The sequence below is a fragment of the Panthera uncia genome (assembly GCF_023721935.1).
Source record: "Panthera uncia isolate 11264 chromosome D3 unlocalized genomic scaffold, Puncia_PCG_1.0 HiC_scaffold_8, whole genome shotgun sequence".
NCBI lineage: Eukaryota > Metazoa > Chordata > Mammalia > Carnivora > Felidae > Panthera > Panthera uncia.
Window position 1 is genome coordinate 27,517,569 of NW_026057586.1, and position 22,660 is coordinate 27,540,228.

A 22,660-nucleotide genomic window follows, 5' to 3' on the forward strand; every position below is an offset into this window, starting at 1 on the left:
AACAGAAGAGAGCCCAATGTAGGGCTCGAACTCACAAACCATGAAATCATGACCCGAGCAGAAGTCAGGTGCTTAACTGACTGAGCCACTCAGTGCCTCAGCATCTCTAACTCCTTATCTTTCGCTGCTTAACCCAATGCAATCTAATCTCTGTTTCCATTATTCTACCTAAAGTTTGCCAAGACTACCTTTATTTCATGTTATTAAATCCAAAAGACATGTTTAGTCTTCATTCCTTACCTCTGAGCAGTATCTGATGCTGTTAACCATATTTCCTCCTTCTTGAAAATCCCTTTCCACAGACTTCTATACCATCACACTATTCTGGTTTTTCCTCCTTCCTCTCCAATTCAACCAACTTATATCTCCTTTGTTGACTCATTCTCATCTCTCTAAATGTAGTTATTTTTTTAAGAACTGTTTTCCCATTTAATCTGCCATGTTTCATCCCAGTGAAGTCTCAGCTCACATAAGATCATTTAAGTACCAATTCATTAGGAATGGTTAAGACCATTGAGAGAAACCAGGATACATACAACCAAATATTCCATCATCTGTCAACTGGCTTGGTAAGGACTACTTCCAATGTGAGGTGCCAGAATGATGTTCTTCAACTTCAACAAAGAATTATCTTTGACAGGGGCTCTGGGCGCATCATGTCCAAAGTAGCCACTTTAATAACCTACGGGAAGAGTTTCCGCCAGGTCATCTTGACTGAATAATTGACATATTCCAGTTTAAAGGATGTGAATCAACAACCAGATGAAGAGGCACATGGGGAAAGTATATGGAGCTTCCATGCTCTCTCCAGGCACACCACTCTCCCCAATCTCCTACTGTTCACCAACCTGGAACTCCAAATTTAGTTCTTCATGGCCCAGAGTTGGGCCCTCTTTTCTCTTGTTGTAATTCAAGGTGGTATGATCAACACCCTTAGCTCCCAAATTCACAACTTTAGACCAAAGGGCTCTTCCAAAGATCTCCAAAAACCCGGTGATCAATCGCCTCCTTGACATTCTAGTTAAATTATCTTAAAGATACTGCAAATTTCATGTTTAAAAAGAAACAAAAACAAAAACAAAAACCCAAACCTGCCTTTCCTCTAGCAAGCACTTAATGTGTAATTAATTCTGTATTGTTATCAAATCCAAAAGGGATACCCCCAAATTCCATTTTAACACCACATCCTATCAATGTGGCCACCCAAATATCCCAAATATCCTTCAGGCATTTTCATTTCCCTACTGCCTGGACTACTATAATAATCATAGTGGTCTCCTCATACCCACTCTTGATTGCTACAAATGCAGCCAGAATTATTTTGTTTAAAAACTAAAATCTGATCTTGTTATATGTCTCTTCAAACTCTTCAAAATATTAAAACCATTTTTAAAAGAAAAACTAGGGCAGAGGGTATTTAATTCAACTAATATGTATCAAATACCTATTATGTCAAGCAACTAGGTCTGGGCTTACAAAAATGAATAAATCACAGTACTCACACTGAGATATAATCAGAAACAAATCTGTGGCTTGAAAACCTACTGTTTAAGTGTTTCAGAGCAGTTAAAGACAGTAAGCAGCTCACACAAATGAACTGGATGAATGTAACAACTAGTGCAAAATTAAGGAAGTGCTACAGGAGAGGTATAAACAACTCCAGACATTCACCAGATCAGAACCAGGAAAACTATCTATGAAGAAGATAATAAAATATGGGTTTGGAAAGGTAAGAATGATTTTAATAAATGAAAGCAAGGATAAAATGGGCTACCACAGAATCTTAAAACTGTATACCAAGAGAGACATGAGAAAAAACATTAAAAGCAAGAAAGGTCAGAGGCACTGGACTCAAAACCCAAGATGGGATTTCAAAGTTTCATTTGAGATAACTTAAAATTGATTAGATTAATATGAAGAGGTCTATGTTAGCAAAGACAATAATCCTGCATAAATAAAACTGCTGTCAGTCACTTTTCATCAATGTTACTCTCAGCATTCATACAATATGGTAGTAACACTAATTCAGTACAGTGGTAGCCATAAGATATGGTGATCCACACCTTTCCAACAAGAGAACAAAAGTTCCTAAGAACATCATTCCTGATGCAAGAAAAGAAAGTTAATTTGAAGCACCATGTATCCACTGACAAATTATTGATGTTCTCTAAGCCACAATTTCCTTGTTTCTAAAACTTCAGTCCTTGGCAGGACAAAATGAGTAACACATGCAAAGCACCTAGTACACAACTTCAAAGTCAAATTTCAAGAAACAGTATTTTTTTAAACCTTTCTATTCTCTCTTCTTCCTCTTCACTTCAAGTTCCTCACAGAACGAACATTGTAACATGTCTACAATGTTATCTGAATCCATTCATGTATTAGGCACATATTTATTGAGTACCTGTGCCAGGCACTGGGAAATATGCAGTACTTCCCTGACAGTAAAGTCTAAGAAAGAGACAAATGAATAATCACACAACTGAATAATCACACAAACATGAAATTTACTACTGTGGTAAGTATGTCAGAGAGAAGATATATTGGCACCATAAAAAGAGAAAAAGAAAGAGGAATGTAACATAGCCAAAAGTAAATAGGAACCCACTATTACAAAGAGAGGAAGGAGACATAGATTTAAGTTGATTTGTACACTCTGGCTGCATCGTGGAGACAGGATGGAAAAGGAGACAAGTAAATGTCAGTAGAACAATTCAAAGGCAAGGTAAAAAAAAATTACAGTAGCTCTGGACTAATGGTTCTGGCAACATGTGGATGTGGATGGATGTGAGATCATGGAGCAAACATGCGGAGTGAGAAAGGCACGTGTCAAGGGCAAGTCTTCGGTTTCTGGATTCTGCAACTAGACTGACAGTAGAACCAATCACTAAGAGAACATGAAAGGACCTGTGTAGTGAATGGAAGAGAAAAGGACATCAAGAGTTTGGTTTTAGGCTTACGGATTCTAAAGTGCCTTTGAGACATCCAAAGAAATGTTGGAGAAGCACTAGATATTTCATATTGAGGTCTAAGCTCAGCAGAGGTTGGGGAGGGATTTTCCTGCCAAGAATATTAAAGTAATCTTGGCACTCCTAAGACCAAATAAAACAATGAACTGGAAAAAATCTCATCTTTGACAATCGGCTACGATTTTCTCTATTTTTCTCTGTGCACCTCTCACTGTATGTGTAAGTAATGACATGAAGAAGAAAGGCAGCAGGGCGCCTGGGTGGCTCAGCTGGTTGGCATCTGACTCTTGATTTTGGCTCATGTCATGATTCTAGGGTCGTGGGATTAAGCCTCACTTTGGGCTCTGCACGGAACATGGAGCCTGCTTGAGATTCTCTCTGCCCCTCTCCACAATTCATGCTTGCTCTTTCTTAAAATAAAAAAGAGAGAAAGAAAAGAAAAAAGAGAAAAGAAAAGAAAAGAAAAGAAAAGAAAAGAAAAGAAAAGAAAAGAAAAGAAAAGAAAAAGAAATGCAGCAAAGTAGAGAAGAAAAAAATAATTTAGGTAGGAGTCAGGAACTTGGGTTCTAATCTTCATTCTGCCACTAACTGTATAACCTAGGATGAGTCTCAACCTTTGTTCTTCAGTTCCTAATCTGTAAAAGTTAAAAAGGAGTAGGAAGTAGAAATACACATTCTGAAGGTTAAAAGAAACACGTGCATATATGAAACAACATAATGCTTTAAAAAGTCTAAAGCATAGGGGCACCTGGGTGGCTCGGTTGCGTGTCTGGCTTCGGCTCAGGTCATGATCTCACAGTACGTGACTTTGAGCCCTGTGTCAGGCTCTGGGCTAACAGCTCAGAGCCTGGAGCCTGCTTCAGAGTCTGTGTCTCCCTCTCTCTCTGCCCCACCCCTGCTCACACTCTTTCTCGCTCTCAAAAATAAATAAACATTAAAAAGTCTAAAGCATAGACTGCCCAAGCACACTACTTAGACACTTCTCAATACATAGCATTTATGTAGGAAAGAGGAGTAGTTTTAGTAGTATTTTAGTGCTAATCTTACATTTTTGTAAAAATAACTGCAAATTATCCAGGCTTTGGATGACTGCATGGAACTGTTTGATGCCCAAGGATACACTACATCTGTTCATATGTATAAAAACAGTAACACTATTAAAGTCAAGCACTCTTTAATCTCCAGAAAACTGCTAAGCATTTAAATGCATTAACCCACCCCCAACAACCCCATAAGGTAAATACTATTATTCTATTTTACAGATAGAAGCAAAGTTAAGGAATTTGCACAAACTCACAAAGTTAATACTGGAGTCAGGATTTTCTCAGAAGCAACTCCAGAGTCCAAGTTCTTTATCAGTCATCATCACTCCACAGTACATCCCACCTAGCACTATATCTTAAAACAACGAGCCACTCAATAAATATTTGCTATTGACAACCCTCAATCCATCACTCTTAATTTATCATAAACAATTAGGTGATAGTTTTGCTAAACCATAAAGCGTAAGGGCTTTGGAGTCAGAGAAACAAATAGAGATTACACAGAGGAGTTAATACAGAGAATCTGTAGATTCTGAACCACTTAGATACAATATTTAACTGGTGCTCCCTCCCCCCAAAAATGTTAGGATTAAGTAAAAGGAGAGCAAAGTGCCATGCAAAACCCAGAAGACTTACAGTAATATGACCTTTGTTTTTATCTGAAGCCTATGTGACTTTGAACAAGTCATGTAACCTCACTAAGCACATTTTCCAGCTACAAAATGATACTACAGTTAAGTACTAAACTAAGAATGTTATTTTGAGTATTAATTTCACTTACAATTTACTGATTGTAAACCAGTCAATGCTAGATTAACAATGGAGAAACATTTAATTTGCATTTTACTGTTTTTAAAATAGAACTATTCTTATCTTAGCCTAGGAGAAAAATTTCCTCTAACACTTGCCATCTTTTGAAAAGCTAATAATAAAACCCTTACAGGGGGAAACCACCTGGGGGGGGGGGGGGATAAATATTTGCTATAGATGACAGTAATAAAGTCAAGAAAAAGAATGCTTTCAATATTGTGTTTTCAGTCAAAAATGCTACAGGCTAGCTGCAAAAATTGGAAACGACCAAGACATCCTTCAGCAGGTGACCAAGTAAACTATGGTACATCCCAACAATGGAATATTATTCGGTACTAAAAAGAAATGGGCTATTAAACCACGAAAAGACCTGAAGAAAACTTAAATGTATGTGACTAAGTAAAAGAAGCCAATCTGAAAAGGCTATATACTCTATAATTCAAACTATATGGCATTCTAGAAAAGGCAAAACTATACAGAGAGTAAAAAGATCAGTGGTTGCCAGAGGCTCAGAGGAAGGAAAGATGAACAAGTGGACCACAGAGGATGTTTAGGGCAGTGAAAACTACTCTGTGTGATACTACAATGGTGGATACACATTATGTGTCCAAAACCAGAAATTATACAACACCAAGAGTTAGCTCTAATGTTAACTATGGACTCTGGGTGATGATGTGTCAATGGAGGTCCCTCAGTTGTTAGAAATGTACCACCCTGATTAAGGATATTGATAATGGGGCAGACCAAGCATGTGTGGGACCAAGGGGTACATGGAAAACTCTCTGTACTTTCCATTCAATTTTGCTGTGAACCTTAAACTACTTAAAAAAAAAAAAAAAGTCTATTAAAATAAATTGCCAAAAAAAAAAAAAAATTCATGGTTGCCAAAGAGGAATGGAGAAGGGGAAGGAATAGTAAGTGAAGCAAAGGAAATCTTTAGGGCGGTGAAACTATTCTGCTGGATACCACAATGACCAACAGGCATTAGGCATCTGTCAAAATCCACAGAACTGTTATTCTGTGTTATGGTATCTGTTTTTCAACACAAAAAGTGGGGCCTAACTAATGTAAACATGGACTTTAGTAATGTATCAATATTAGCTCATCAATTGTAACAAGTGTACCAAACTAATGCAAGATGTTATTCAAAGGGAAACTGAAGAGGGGGTATGCAGGAATTCTGCACTTTCTGCTCAATTTTTTAGCAAATCTAAAACTACTCTGAAATATAAATTCTATTAATTTTTTCTAAATGCTGAGGAAACTGTTAGCTTGGAGCTGTTGGAAAACCAATTTTGCCCTCATAAAAGAAAAGTCTGGCTAAAAATGAAGCCCACGAAGAAAAGCAGCAGAAAGCCTGTATACAAAGAGAAAAATAGTGCCCAGATGATATCAAATGAGTTTCTAGCCCCAAACAGGCTAGAGGCCAGTTGTACCTTGGATTTATCAAAGTTAAATGAACCTATCAGATCTCATTTTTGCTTTCTAAAAATGCATGTGGTGCTACAGTACACATATGGTACAGTCATCTGCGTAAACATTATTGCAGGAGCTAGGGGTCACTGTATACAGAAAACAGATCTACTTGCAGACTTCATTGAAAAGTCAACACGAGAGCAATCTGCATTACCCTGCATTACCCTGGCCCTTGTATCTTGGTATCCTAGTGCCTCCAAGCACTGCTACTAGTGACTATAGTCAATTTCAGACACAGCATAAAATTCGACCATGTAATTAGCCAAGACCTCAATGTTTCAAAAAGGCTCAAGGAACATTTTAAAAAATAATACGTAGGCAATTTCAACTGAAAAACCTACTAAAAGAGTGCTTCAGTCACTATTACTTTTAAAAAAGAAACTGATGAGGAATGCCTGAAGTGGCTCAGTCAGTTAAGCCTCCCAAGTCTTCATTTAGGCTCAGGTCATAATCTCACAGTTTGTGGGATCAAGCCCCACACTGGGCTCTGTGCTGACAGCTCAGAGCCTGCTTGGGATTCTCCCTTTCCCTCTCTCCCTGCCCCTCTCCCATTGGTACACTTGCATGCTCTCTCTCTCAAAATAAACTTAAAAAAGAAAAGAAGAAGAAACTGATCAATGTTTTATTGCTTATTTGTAGACCCTTTATAAAGCTGTAATTTAAAAAGATACAAAGAATGAGTGGTCTGCCCACACTGACAACTTCCTAAACAATTCCATTTAGGTTTCCAGAACATTTTAATTATTTTTATTAATTATTGCTCATAGTTAACCTGAAATGTATAATCCTCATTTCTAAGAAAAGAATATGTAGGTCAATGGCCAAGATATATTTAGATAGAATCAGATAGATATATTTAGTAGAACAGTTTCTGAATTTCCAACCTGCTTCTTAACCTAAGACTAGACTGTGCTACCCAAGTAGCCTCCTTCAACCAAAATGAAAGTTCTCAACATCTGGATCTTTACAAAAGATAATTTAGGTTATATTTTTTTTTTTAATTTTTTTTTCAACGTTTTTTATTTATTTTTGGGACAGAGAGAGACAGAGCATGAACGGGGGAGGGGCAGAGAGAGAGAGGGAGACACAGAATCGGAAACAGGCTCCAGGCTCTGAGCCATCAGCCCAGAGCCTGACGCGGGGCTCGAACTCACGGACCGCGAGATCGTGACCTGGCTGAAGTCGGACGCTTAACCGACTGCGCCACCCAGGTGCCCCATAGGTTATATATTTTAAAAATAAGGCTTTCATACAGGCTCCTCAAAATAAGTTTTCCTAATGTATTTGAGGTTTAATATTTAAAATTTGGGGTTTCCCCACAAATATACAAGAATATATCTCCTGAGTGAATAAAGGTATATCTACATTGTACACTGAAGAAGGTAAACAAGACTGCTCCTTGCTTAGACTTGCAGTTTCTTTTACATACATTTCCTTACAATTAAAATAAAATTTTTTAGGCCTACGAGGCATGTACTGCTTTAGTCTCACTTCAGCATCATTTTGTTTCATTAGGATCCAGATTTTTCAACATGTAAATAAGATCTTTTCTGACTCAAGGGGTTCTGCATTTGCTGTTCCCACTACCAGGAAAGCACGTTCCTTCACTCTTATGAAGGCAGGATAGCTCCTGTATTTCAGATCTCAATTCAAACTCACCTAAAAAAAGGCCTTCCATAAATATACTAAACACCTCTCACCCATACCCCATTATTCTCCATTTTTTAAAAGGGATCTAAAGTTACCTTGCTCATTTGTGTATTTATAGTTTATTTTCTGTTTCATAGAATACAAGAGGTCACAAGACTTGTCTCACCGTAGCATCTAGAAAAATACCTAACAGAGCAGACATTTAATATCTGTTGAACAACATATACTTCTATTCAGTATTTATTAAGTAAAAGATATTTTGCTAGGGCCTGTAGATATAATGTTTAAAAAACAAGTTTCATTAAAATAAAATCTTGAGGACATTTTGCTTTTTCAAAAACTGGCCATTTTAAAATCCTTTATTTTTAATAATTTCCCAACCACTTAAAAATTTTAAGGACAGAGGCACCTGGGTGGCTCAGTTACTTAAATGTCTGACTCTTGATTTCAGCTCAGAGTCAAGCTGGGTTCTGCACTGACAAAGCAGAGCCTGCTTGGGATTCTGTCTCCCTCTCTGCTCTCCCACCCCCTGCTCACACGCACTCTCTCAAAAATAAACATTTAAAAATAAATAAATAGGGGGCGCCTGGGTGGCCCAGTCGATTAAGCGTCTGACTTCAGCTCAGGGCATGAACTCGCGGTTGGTGAGTTGGAGCCCCGCATCAGGCTCTGTGCTGAGAGCTCGGAGCCTGGAGCCTGCTTTGGATTCTATGTCTCCCTCTCTCTCTGCCCCTCCCCTGCTCGTGCTCTGTCTCTGTCTCTCAAAAATAAATAAATGTTAAAAAAAATTTTTTTTACATAAATAAATACAGGCGCCTGGGTAGCTCAGTCGGTTAAGCCGCTCACTTCAGCTCAGGTCACAATCTCCAGCCCCTGTCGGGCTCAGTGCTGACAACTCGGGCCTGGAACCTGCTTCAGATTCTGTGTGTCCCTCTCTCTCTGCCCCTCCCCAACAAGTGCTCTGTCTCTTTGTCTCTCTCTCAAAAATAAACATTTAAAAAAATGTTTTCAATAAATGAATGAATAAATAAATATTTTAAGGACAAACTCTGCTACAAGTGTAGTTGCCCTTTAGCACTGGCTTTATCTACAAATGCATCATAGCTTAGCACATGCCTTTCAGATATGCGTAATAATGATACAAGACTTAAGAAACTAATTATTTTTTCAAAATTGCAGCCACAGGAAAAGCAAATGGCATGACATTTTTTCCTTCCTTATATCTATGGCTCAACTAATACAAACTATCAATGTTTAAATAAATACTAAGCCACTTCATAATTTGGTTTTGCCACAATTATACAAGAATACATCTTTTGTGGGCACCCAGCTGGCTCAGTCAGAAGAGCATGTGACTCTTAATCTTAGGGTCATGGGTTCAAGCCCCACTTTGGATGTAGAGATTGCTAGATACATATACATGTATATGTATGTCTATGGGGTGCATGGGTGGCTCAGTCAGCTAAGCGTCCAGCTCTTGGTTTCAGCTCAGATCATGATCTCATAGTTTGTGGGTTTGAGCCCCACATCCAGCTGGGTGCTGGCAGTCGCAGAGCCTGATTGGGATTCTCTGTCTCCCTCTCTCTCTGTCCCTTCCCTGATGGCTCTCTCGCTCTCAAAATAAATAAATAAACATTTTTTAAAGTAAGTAAATTTTAACCAAAAAAAATCTTATTTCATGTAAATCAAAGTATATCTACCTTTTACATTTAAGAAGTAAACAAGGCTACTCCTTTGATAACTTTCCCTAAAAACAAATATCCATTGTTTTTACTTTGTAGAAACCCCCAAACCACCATTTCTTTAGTATATTTATATTTGAAAAAAAAAATAGATATACTTTTCTATACCGCACTTAACTTAAAATTATGCTCACAGCATACCAATTAACCAATAAAAGTAAAAACTATGACATATTAATAGGGAAGGAGTTTATTAAGCAACGGAATTGCAGTCTAAACAGCTTCACAGCAGGGGCACCTGGATGGCTCAGTCGGTGAAGCATGCAACTCTTGGATCTCAGGGTTGTGAGTTCAAGCCCCATGTTGGGTGTAGAGATTACTTAAAAAGAATAAAATCTTTAAATTTTTTTAATGTTTATTTATTTTGACACAGAGAGAGAGACAGACAGACAGAGCATGAGAGGGGGAGGGGCAGAGAGAGAGGGAGACACGGAATCCGAAGCAGGCTCCAGGCTCTGAGCTGTCACACAGAGTCCAACACGGGGCTCAAACTCACAGACTGCGAGATCATGACCTGAGCCGAAGTCGGATGCTCAACCGACTGAGCCACCCAGGCGCCACAAGAATAAAATCTTTAAAAAATAAATAAATAGTCTCACAGCAGTCTAAACAAATATTTTAAAGTTATTTTCTTAATAGGCTTGCCTTCAAAATTCAAAAATTGTGGGGTTTCTTTACAGTTTAAATATTCAACTGTGTTTATCACTGAAACTATGATTCAAAAATGATGCACTCTTCTAGCACTGAAAATCAAAGCAACTAGACTACTTCTACACTGTTGTAAAAATACTTCTTATGTTAATGGAACTTAAAAAAAAATCATGAGACTACCACCAACAATGAGAGAAGTTTCTGCCTCCAAGACAGTTATGATATAAAATAGATTATAGTTTGTATCTACTGCTCTTTTTTAAATAAGAATAGCTTTCCTAATAATTGAGACCAAAGTTAAAAAAAAAAAAAAATCCATGACAATTAGTTGTGAGTCTTTAAAACCATTTTCTAAGCTCTTTGTCAAACTCTGACTACCCTGCACCTAAAAACTTTAAAAAAAACAAAAAAACAGAGCCCAAGTTAAGGTGTTTTGAAGTTTTGCTTTTTTTTTTAATTAAAAAAAATTTTTTTTAATGTTGGTTCCTTTTTGAGAGAGAGAGAGAGAGAGAGAGAGCATGAGCGGGATAGGAGCAGAGAGAGAGGGAGACACAGAATCTGAATGAAACAGGCTCCAGGCTCTGAGCTGTGAGTACAGAGCCCAACATGGGGCTCAAACCCATCCAAGATCATGACTTAAGCCATAGTCAGACGCTTAACCAATTGAGCCACCCAGGTACCCCTTTAATTTTTTTCTTCTAACGTCTGTTTGTTTTTGAGAGACAGAGAGAGACAGAGCCTGAGTGGGTAAAGGACAGAGAGAGAGGGAGATACAGCATCTGAATGAAGCAGGCTCCAGGCTCTGAGCTGACAGCACAGAGCCCAACGCGGGGCTCAGAACTTGTGAACTGTGAGATCACGACCCGAGCCAAAGTGGAACACCTAACCAACTGAGCCACCCAGGCGCCCTAATACATAATATTTAATAAATATTTGTTAAATTGATGAACTGAAGAATCATTTTAAAAAATCACCATGACTAATAATGAAACACCTTAACAGTACTATCAACTTGGATATAAAAATAAATCAAAAAGAAGCCCCCTCTTCCTAGATGTTCAGTTCTAGGAAGAGATTCCATTATGTCCCTAATGGTGGTGTTGCCAAATCCTCTGAAGTAGAAAAATTAACCTTGTTTCTAATTTTTATATATAAACAATAACTTACTTTAATGACAATAGTACCCTTATCTTAAGTAAGCACTAATATCTCAAAACAAATATTGCTTTTCAAAGATTTCTTTTGATTATTTGTTGCATTTGGGATTAGTTTTCCACTGAGAAGTTGTAGCATGGATAAAATGGACAATGCAGTAACCAAAGATCAGGATTGAAATAAAAACTCCTACAAAACTATAATATAGTTGAAATAGCCCTCTTCTCCACAGCAATCCATCCCTTCCCTTAGCTCTCAAATGGAAGAGGTCGAAGAGGCTATAAACAAGGTACAGTATAAAAGGCTAGAACCGGGAATGATGAAGGGCATTCAGAGTGAGGAGTTATGAGTAATTAAGTAATGGAATTCAGCAGTGATTATCAAGAGCTGCTAATACCACAGAGAACCAAACATTAAGTGCCTCCTAATGCAAGTACTCAACATCACCTATAAAATATTTTCCCCCCTCAAAGAAAAAGGAGAGACTATACATTATAGAAACTGAATCTGATCAAGCCTCTAAACCTAAAGCCAAATAACAAGAAACCAAAGGGACAGAGGAACACGTTTAATACCACCATTGGAATATAACTGGCAAATTCAAACTGGGAAAATTTTCTTCAACAAATAATTTGCCAGGGGAAAAAAACAAAGTGGGGGACCTTTAAATTACAAAACATTACAGACCTTATTTGACTCAATCTGAGTTAAGTATAAAAATACATTTATGAGACAACAGAGCAATCTGAATACTAAATATTATATGATAGTAAAGAATTATTGCTAATTATTCTCAGTGTGGGAATAGTTGTTTGGCTTTTTCCTTAAGAGTGAAGTTGATGGGGCACCTGGGTGGCTCAGTCGGTTGAGCGGCCGACTTCGGCTCAGGTCATCATCTCGCGGTCCTTGAGTTCGACACACTGTCAGCTGTGCTGACAGCTCAGAGCCTGGAGCCTGGTTCAGATTCTGTGTCTCCCTCTCTCTGACCCTCCCCCGTTCATGCTCTCTGTCTCAAAAATAGATAAACGTTAAAAAAAATTTTTTTTTAAAATAAAAATAAAAAAAAAAGTGAAGTTGACTAAGAAACTGCAGTGCTAAAAGATTGGAGTACTGAAAAGGAATGTTAAAAATGAATGCGGTTGAATGGATTTGGCCTATCCAAACTGAAATATAAATTGGGAGATTGCAACCACGGGAAGAGAGCAACTTTGCTTGCTTGCCAGCCAACCTTTTCTCCACTGATATAAGCTCTATAAATAGGCCAAGAGTGATAATGGCTGCTCAAATCACTTCATGTTACAGATACTACCACTACTGACATGCATCTGGCCCAGCCCCAGGCTGTGAATAAACCAGCATTGAGAGCCAAGGAAGTTACCAAATGCAGAGAAGGCACCATGGCTAATGAGAGACCCTCTACTCAAAAGCAACATTGGTGTAAATTAAGGATAAAGAACAGGTTCTAGATTTTCTCCAAGATTTCTGCTCTGGCTATTTCTATCTCCCTCAGAATACAGAACACATAAAGATGGGTCACCACATGGTGGGATCTGAGGTCCCCAAGATAAATGATACCAAAAACTTACCAGAGCAAATCATTTAGGGGGCTGCAATGGAGTAAAATAGGAAACCCTTGATGATAAAGTGTTGATGTAAGAACAAACTATGCTTCTATGTTAGATTAAAAGGAAGGCAGCCAGGGGTGCTGGAGTGGCTCAGTTGGTTAAGCATCTGACTCTTGGTCTTGGCTTGGGTCATGATCTCACGGTGGTGGGTTTGAGCCAGCGCCCCCCCACCCCCCACGGGGTCCAGCTCTGCCCTGACAGTACAGAGTCTGCTTGGGATTCTGTCTCCCTCTCTCTCTGCCTCTCTCTCCCCTACTTGCTCTCTATCTCTCTCTCAAAGATAAATAAAAATAAACTTAAAAAAAATTTTTTTTAACTAAGGCAGACAGGATACTGCTTAAAATCTTAACCACATGAGGTTTTTGTTCTTAACACAGAAAGGAAAACAGTTCTGTTTTCCCAGAGTTTTAGTCCACACCCAACTTCCCTATCCCCAACAATACCTTTCTCTAATTATAAGGCATCTAGCAAAATGCTGACTCAGAACATCATAAAAGTTATTTTTTTTTAACCAGACAACTCAATAAAAAATAACTTCTAAACACGTTGGTCCATATCTTGTTTCCCTAATGTTTGCCATGCTAATGAAAACTTAAATTTTTTAATTTTTTTTTTTAGCTTATTTATTTTGAGAGAGAGAGGGTACAGGCAGGGAAGGGCCAGAGAGAGAGGGAGAGAGAGAGAATCCCAAGCAGGCTCTGCACTGACAGCGCAGAGCCCGATGTGGGGCTCAAACTCAGGAACCATGACATGGTGACCTGAGCCAAAACCAAGTGTCGGATGCTTAACCGACTGAGCCCCCAGGTGCCCCGAAAACTTAATATTCTAAATTACTCAAGCACAACCCTAATTTATCCACATTCTTGGATATGACTGCTATAAGTTTCAACAGATTTAATTTTGGTAATCTTTGAACAAATGACCAGAACTTACTAATACTTGGACTTGAAATCCAGGCAGAGGAAAAAGTATTTTGTAAATGAACTGGCAGTACAAAAAAGAACACTCAAGTCCGCATTTTCTTTTACACTTAGAGACCCATTTAAGAAAAATGTCATTTAAAAACAAAAACAAAAGAGGGGCACCTAGGTGGCTCAGGGGGTTGACCATCAGACTCTTGGTTTTGGCTCAGGTCATGATCTCATAGTTTGAATTGGAGCCCCGCATCCGGCTTCACGCTGGCAGTGCAGAGCCTGCTTGGGATTTACTCTACTCCCTCTGCCCCTTCTCCACCTGTGTACACACTCTCTCTCAGACAAATAAACTTTAAAAAATAAATCAGTGAAACAAATTGATTTTATAAAGGAAAAGACTAATTTCACACTATAATTATTTTGTTTTACAGTACCGTTTTCTCCTATAGCCCATTATTCTTCACATTAAAAAAAAAATTTTTTTAATGTTTGTTTCTTTTTAAGAGAAAGAGAGACAACACAAGCAGGGGACAGACAGAGAGAGAGGGAAACACAGAATCTGAAGCAGGCTCCAGGCTCTGAGCTGTCAGCACAGAGCCCAACACAGGGCTTGAACCATGAGATCATGACCTGAGCCAAAGTAGGACGCTCAGCCGACTGAGCCACCCAGGCGTCCCAAAACTTTACTTTTTTAAAATGTTTTTATTCAATTTTTGACAGAGAAAAAAGTGGATGAGAGGCAAAGAGAGAGGGAGACAGAGGATCCAAAGCAGGCTCTGTGCTGACAGCAGAGAGCCTAATGCAGATCCCACGAACCTCAAAATCGTGACCTGAGCCGAAGTCAGATGTTTAACCGACTGAGCCACCAGGCACCCAACTTTTCTTCACATTTTAGAGCAGGAAAGAAACTCAGAAGTCATCTGGTTCACTAGATTTGAGTACCTTAGGCAGAAATGGTTTCTTTCATCTTTCCACCCATTCCCACCTGTCACCTACTCAGTAAATGGGATTTTAATTTAATCAGGTATAAACAACCCACATACACATACACGTAAGTCAATTCTGTGGTTGGTTTCTACTTTTTTTTTTAATTTTTTTTTTTTAACGTTTATTTATTTTTGAGACAGAGAGAGACAGAGCATGAATGGGGGAGGGTCAGAGAGAGAGGGAGACACAGAATCCGAAACAGGCTCCAGGCTCTGAGGGGTCAGCACAGAGCCCGACACGGGGCTCGAACCCACGGACCGTGAGATCATGACCTGAGCTGAAGTCAGACGCTCAACCGACTGAGCCACCCAGGCGCCCCGGTTTCTACTTTTAATTAATCTTCAGTTAACTAGAAAATACTCATTTAGGTAGTTTTTAAATTGAATAAATTCAAACTAGTAAGTTAGGGTTTATACCATGTATCTTTTTGCTATTAAATTACAAAGGCTGAAATCCTTGTTTTGAATAGGGACATGAAAGAGAACAGAATCAAAACTGACAATGAGCGCCATAAAGCCACAAAACCTAAAAAAGACACTCATCAAATGTGAGTCACGTTGGTTATTTTATGGTATTTTTAAACCACGTCTACTATTATCATCTGCTAACATTATGAAAAATATGTATAATATATATAACACACATTTCCTCCCTTAGTTCAGAAATATAGAAGGAATATGAAATACTTCTTAGTTTCACCCTGCTCCTTCCTTTTACCACAAGGACCTGTAGGCTGAGTGTGAAAACTGACTGAACATCAATCCCACTTGTGCTGAGAAGCTGCCCACACAGAAGCAGAAAACTGTTTATTTCCCCTAAGTTCAATCATGAGCCCTGAAAGAGTAAGGAATATAGGTACAATTAAAGATAAATGCTAAAAGATTTAGAAAAGTTTCAAAACAACAGTCAAATTTAAATTTAAGACTAGAATTTAAAAACTAAAGAAAAATAACTATCAAATTACTTCAGTCTGACAAATAACAATCAACCCAAAATAAAGAAAACCAGCAACATTTCTACTCATTGAACGTAAGGATGAAGAAAATCTTTTAAAAGGAATGCCTATTGCATCCTTCATATTCCACCTGAACCTTTTTTCCCTAAAAGAAGAAAATAATTTATTAGCAGACTAACGTACCTTCACAACCTAACCCTCTGTAAACTGAAGGCACTGGTCACACTTAACCAGTCAAGATTATTGATACTCATGACTTTTGCATAGGCTGTTACCTAGCCTAGAATGCCCACCTGGAAACCCATCCCAACTCCGGTTTAAATAAATTTTTTTAATGTTTGTTTTCTTTTTGAGGGGCATTGGGGGTGGGGGGGAGAAGGGAGGAAGAGAAGGCGGGGGGGGAAAGGGGTAGAGAGAAGACAGAAACACAGAATCCAAAGCAGGCTCCAGACTCAGTTGTCAGCACAGAGCCTGACGCAGGGCTCAAACCCATGAGTTGTGAGATCATGACCTGAGCCAAAGTCAGACCTACTGAGCCACCCAGGTGCCCCACAAATGCCGGTTTAAATGGTTAAGTTCCTTTAGCATCAGGACCTGTTCAATCCTATTCACCAAGCATAGCTCTAGCAACTAGAGCACTGACTGGCACAAAGTAATCAATAAATAAGTGTCCTGTTTGTCCTGTTTTCTCAATAGCTCTTCCCCCTTTCTACAGTCAGCTTTTTACTCATTTATTACTGTCTATTTCATTTTTACTACAGCTATCCAAGAAAATTTATTTGACCCCAGATTCTTTCTTAAAATAATACAGAATACCAAAATCAGTAGGGTTCAAAAGAAAACAAATTAATGGCACGTTTTTAGGAACGCCTGGTTGATTCAATCACTACAGCATATGACTCCTGATCTTGGGGTTATGAGTTCAAGCCCCACATTTGGTGCAGAGTTTACTTAAAAAAAAAAAAAAAAAAAAAAAAGTAAAAATTTAAAAAGTAGCATTTTTAAAAATATTTATTTATTTTTGAGAGAAAAACAGACACAGAGCACACAAGCGGAGGAAGGGCAGAAAGAGAGGGCAAGACAAAGAACCTGAAGCAGGCTCCAGGCGGTCAGCACAAAAACTTATGTGAAGACAAACCCACGAGCCATGAGATCATACTCTTACCAAAGTCGGATGATCAACTGACTGAGCCACCCAGGCACCCCAAAAGTAGCCTATTTTACAGGTTCTCTCAAGTACTGTCAATTATAAGCATGTAAACATGAACACACATGTGTTTTCACATCCCTAGTTACATGCAGGAAAATCAGAAAGGTCTAAGATGGTTTGTCAAAATTACAAACGTAGGGTTTGGGTGTCTAGTACATATCAGTTCCAAACTTTAAAAAGAAACAAAACAAAACAAAAAACATTCTAATTGCCCATACATCAAATTTATTCATGCACATGTCAGAACAAAACTGTAAAACTGAATATCCCAGCAAAACAATTCTTTGAATGAGTTTACAAGTTACATAAAAGTTACCAGTCATATAGTAAGAAGACTTAAAGTACCAATGTCACTATCAAATAAAATCTTTGAAGAACATACAGTGAACACTCAGTTCCAACAGAATCTAAAGCTGAATTTATCCTTAATATACAGATCTGGGATTAATCATGAAAAGTATAAAACAAAGAGCCTTATGGCACTCATTCATAAATGCATTTAAGAGTAATATACACTAAATTAGTGAGGAATTTAACAACTACACTGTGAACGTAATATGAAGCTAGCAATGGGGAAAGTTTCCAGCTCCAAAATCCAAGCCACTCATTTTCCACAAAAAAATGTCAGAAAAAATTGTTTCATTAAGAAACCATTTAGCTGATGCTTCAGGTATAATTACCTTGCAGCTTCTCTCTGCTTTTCATGTTGTCTACACCTGTATTGAAGTTTACATCTACATGTTAACATTATGAAAAAATATATGGCTTGAAGTTTCAAAAGTATGGGGCGCCTGGGTGGCTCAGCCAGTTGAGCATCCGACTTCGACTCAGGTCATGATCTCACCGCTCATGAGTTCCAGCCCTGCATTGGCTCTGTGCTAAGAGCTGAGAGCCTGGAGCCTGCTTCAGATTCTGTCTGTCTCTCTCTCTCTCTCTCTCTCTCTCTCTCTCTCTGTCCCTTCCCTGCTCATACTGTCTCTGTCTCTCTCTCAAAAATAAACATTAAAAAAAAAAAAAAGTACAGTCATCCTAAAAAGGTTTCTCATTTAAAAATGGCTAAAGGGGTGCCTGGGTGGCTCAGCTGGTTAAGCATTCGACTTCGGCTCAGGTCATGATCTAACAATTCACAAGTTTGAGCCCAGCATTAGGCTCTGTGCTGACAGCTCAGAGCCTGGAGCTTGCTTCAGATTCTGTGTCTCCCTCTCTCTCTGCCCCTTCCCCCCACTTGTGCTCTTGCGCATGCTCTGTCTCTGTCTCTCTCCCAAAAATAAATAAAAACATTTTAAAAATTTACCAAAAAATGGCTAAAAATATTATTTCTCAATGGAACTGCATGAAATTTCATTGAGATCCTTTTCAAAGTAGCATAGGTCACTGCAGTAAATTCCATTTTAGTTTCCTGAACTTCTATTAAAAATTTAACTCAGCTTTATATTTACTAAGCACCTACTGTGCATAAAGCACTAAATGAGGCATCATATTTGCCAGATTAGACAACTAAAATATTACACTTCGTAGTAATTAGACAACCAAAATATCACACTTCCTACTAACAAACGGTTAGCGTTACGACTCCTCGGGACATCAGGTAATAACTATCAATTGTAGGCCTCTAAAAATGCTTGTTAAACCAAAAGGCAATGCTCTTGCTGGAGGAATCCAGACTGCCTAGATCAGCAAAACTACATTAGAAAGTGAATAGCCTCCATCCTTAAAATATCCCTGGAGAAGAAAGGGAGTGATTCAAACTGTTAGCATGTGCCCAACTACACTACACAATAACAGGCTAGGCAAAACTGCCAGATGTATTTGTAATTAAGAGGTCCAACCTTGACAAAGCATCACCAGTGGGATTTTCATCCTACTGGCTGGAAGGATTCAGAAAGCAAAAGCTCAGTCAAGAAGTGAAAAGCACATCTAAGCATAAACTGCTCAGGCGGTTCAAGCTAGAAGAACAAGTACCCACAGACGTTCATTCCTTCAACCTGAGAGACTCTATTCTGACACAGCAGAGAGGACGATTTAAATGGGAAAATAAGGAGCACCTGCGTGGCTCAGTCCCTTAAGCGTGGGCTCTTGATTTTCGCTCAGGTCATGATCTCAAGCCCTCCATGGGGCTCTGCGCTGACAGCGGGAAGCCTACTTGGGATCCTGTCTCCCCTTCTCTCTCTCTCAGAATAAGTAAAATAAAATTAAAGGAAAGTAAATTAGTGAGAGAATGCATAACCTGCTGTTCTCGTGGGGGCTGCTGCCCCAACAATAAACTGAGGTCGGTGCTATAAGAAATTAATTACAAAGTAGGAAGCGCTACTGCGGAGAAGTGAAAATTCCCTGGGAAGAGCCAGAGAAGACAATGATCTTTGATTTGGGATCCGTCAGTTTAACATTTGCGCCGATTTTCCAAAGAAAGTTGACAAACTCTCCACCAGACGTCAATTCTGGAGGCTGACACATCCCTCCATCGACTGGAGGCGTCTGCCGACCCAAGGTAGTGGAAGCGCCGAGAGGCAGGCGGCGCCAGCCAAAGGAAGCTTTTTCTCCCTCTCCTAGGCCGCGGCAGCCGCGGCGCTGGGGCGGCTGCCTGGGCTCCCGGGAGCAGGGGCAGGTGTCGGCGCCAGATCCCCGGTCGCGGAGCTGGCAGAGTTGGCAGAGCTGCCGCCGCCGCTTCCCCGGCGGGCCGGGACGCAGGAAAGTTGCGTGAAGACAACTCCAGGCCGAAAAGCGGCTCCCCCGCGCAGCCCGCGGGCTGCGGCATCTCCAGCCTCCTCTCAGCCCCCGGGGACAGGGACCCGCGGCCCGCGGAACAGGAGAGGGAGCTCCACCCGCCAGCTGGGCGAAGCCGGGAGGACCCGAGGGTCACTGCCGGGCGGGCGGGCGGGCGGGCGAACAAGGCGTCGGGCGACTCCGCTCCTTTCGGGAGCCCCCACCCGGGCCGCGCCTCCCGCCAAGTCCGGGCGCGAACACTAGGCGCCCGCCGGCCGGGCCCGTCACGACCCCGGCGCCCGGGCGCCGCAGATCCCACACCCGCGGCCCGAACCCCTCCGACTCAACCCGACCCCTCCCCGGGACGCAGCCCGGTCCCACGGCTCGACCCGCAGCCGGGCCGCGGCCCTGCGCACCTTCCCGCCTCACCTGCGCTCCGCGGCAGCTCTGCACCTCCTCGCCCGCTCCGCGCGCCCCGTCGGGGCACGCACCGACCCCCCGGCCGGGACTCCCCCGGCCGCGGTGACTCGGGACGCGACGGCCACCGCCGCCTTCTCCTCCTCAGCACAAGCCCCGGCGGCGAGCAGAGGGTCGCAGTCAAAGCCCCGCCGGGGCTAAGGCGAATCTCGCCACCTCCACAGCCTCCACCACCAAGTCCCTTCACTCGTCCGCGCCGCCCGGAGAAAATGTCACCAGAGGCCGTTCCGCTCGGCGCCTCACTTCCGCCCGGAACCACAGAGGCCGCGCCGGTCGGCTAGAGCGGCCGCTGCGGCGGCGGCCTCCAGGGACTGGCTCGGGAAGCCGAGGGAAAGCCAGACAGCGCCATCTAGCAGACAGAAAGACGCAATCCTCCAGCTGCAGAGCGCCCAGCGTGCGGAAACCAGCTTCCCGGGCTCCTTTCCCGCGCTCCATCCATCTGATGAGGCAGCTCCCTTCCGGAAATGTCCTTCCCAGAGGGTCGGAAATCAGCCAATGCAAGACAAGGATAATGCCCTAAAAGAAGGACAGTGCTCCCTTTTCAGTGCACTTCTCACTATTCACCCCTTCTGAAGCCTTCCCTCAGGGAGCTCCTAGTGTCTGAATCCTTGAGTGACTCTTCACCGCTCCTTTCGTGGCAGCAAAGTTCCCTGGCCCCCACAAACTGATTTTCTCTAAGTTGGCTACAGCAGCTTGAGAATCAAGGGGGGTGGGGAGGGGGAACGGGGAACAGGAATGAAAAGGAAAGCCGGTAAGAGCAAATAAAAAGGGCCAGCCTGATGTCTGAGCCTGGACTCCCTTGCGTGCTTTTGGCTTCTGTAATCTTGCTTGCCTCTTCCCTCCTTGCCTGCTCCAGCCAGCAACCAGGAACCAGAAGCTTGACTGTACTAGTCCTGCCCAACCCAGAAGCACACATGTATAAAGGATCAATAAAACCCAAGCTGGGTGCTCAGCCTTTGGAGGTGATTCTGCTGGGCCAGCACTGGTGCAAAATAAAGTCTTTTCTGATTTCTCAAGTGCATGTCGCTTGTCTCTTCCTGAACGCCTAGTATTTCCTGTAACATTTTCTCCCCACTTTTTTGCAGATGGTGACAGCTTGGCTGGTGAAAATTCGGCTGTGCTCTTCTCTTGCAGTAGCATCAACATCCCATCGGAGTTTTCTGGTCAGGAACCCTACAGGCCTGGCATATAGACCGCCACCTGCTGGTGAAACCGGATCAGCCAGGGAGACCCTGCTCTCCCCTATGGGCTGCAGACACCCCAAATTCCACCTCTTCAGAGTCACTGCTCTCATTTGCACTTCAGCGTGGGAGGGGTGATGCATCTGTGCATTCTATGAGTTTTTGAGACATTTTCTTGACGTCTGTGATTGAAAGAAATGTGCTATACGTGGAACCTGGAGGAAAGGTGAAGTGGGTGCTGGCTACCTGGCTGGTATAGGGCTTAGAAGGAGAGAGAAGAGGTACTGAGAACAAACTTTATAACTCAAGATCTAGCAAAGGACCGGCACTCCCAAAGGCAGGGTTCTGAAAAATGAATAAGTAAGAGCTTAAGGAGAACATGTAAAAGGTCTTTACTTTTTCAGGAACCAAGCTGGAAGCTGGGGTGACCACTACCCAAGAGGAGATTATGAAAATCACAGCACTAGCCCCACGTTCCCCTTAACATCAGTGTCCCCATCAGATCAGGTGCTTCAGCTGCCCCAGTTCACTCATGTATGTTGACTGCGCACAAGCATGAGAATTTTCCATCCACGGCTAAACTAATAAATTGATAATCATTTTATATTAATAGCTAACTTTTTTTTAATACCCACTATGTGCCAGGCACTGTACTGTGCAGTGTGTGTGTGTGTGTGTGTGCACGCGCCGTGAGTTTAAATGGATTCAGTCATTTAATCCTCACAACAACCCTATGAGTTTGGTACTACTACCAACCCCAGGTGACAAAAAGGGAAAGTGAGGCACAGAACGGCAAGGTCACACATCAGTACTGGACTCCAACACAAACAATCCAAGTCCAGAGCTTGCTTTCTCAACCACTACCACCAGCTACCTCTTTGAGACTGAGAACATACTGTGTGCCAGATACACATCTTGTCTATGTATGATATTTCACTTATTCATGCATTCGTTTATTCATTGATTTCCCTGCTACCTTAGTCCCCAAAGAACTTGAGAAGTTGGGGGTAGTGATAAGAGCCCAAGCTCTTTCAGAAGAAGAGGAGAAAATTTAATTACCAAGATCACAGCTGTCAGTCTTGAAGTGAAAGTGTAAATGTGGACTAATACTG

General features: G+C 41.2%; 1 protein-coding gene across 10 annotated transcripts in view; it reads right to left on the bottom strand.

Moving 5' to 3' along the window:
- ARK2N (arkadia (RNF111) N-terminal like PKA signaling regulator 2N) overlaps positions 1-20,605 on the bottom strand; it is a 138,730-nt gene extending 118,125 nt beyond the window's left edge. For 5 of the 10 annotated variants that reach the window (XR_007455375.1, XR_007455374.1, XM_049620149.1 and 2 more), the window contains exon 1: positions 20,320-20,603. The gene's annotated coding sequence lies outside the window, so the exon portion shown is untranslated. Of the gene's footprint in view, positions 1-20,319 lie in introns of all 10 variants that reach the window. The other 5 variants (XR_007455373.1, XR_007455372.1, XR_007455376.1 and 2 more) reach the window with 4 other exon arrangements.
- Between the last annotated feature and the right edge of the window lie 2,055 nt (positions 20,606-22,660).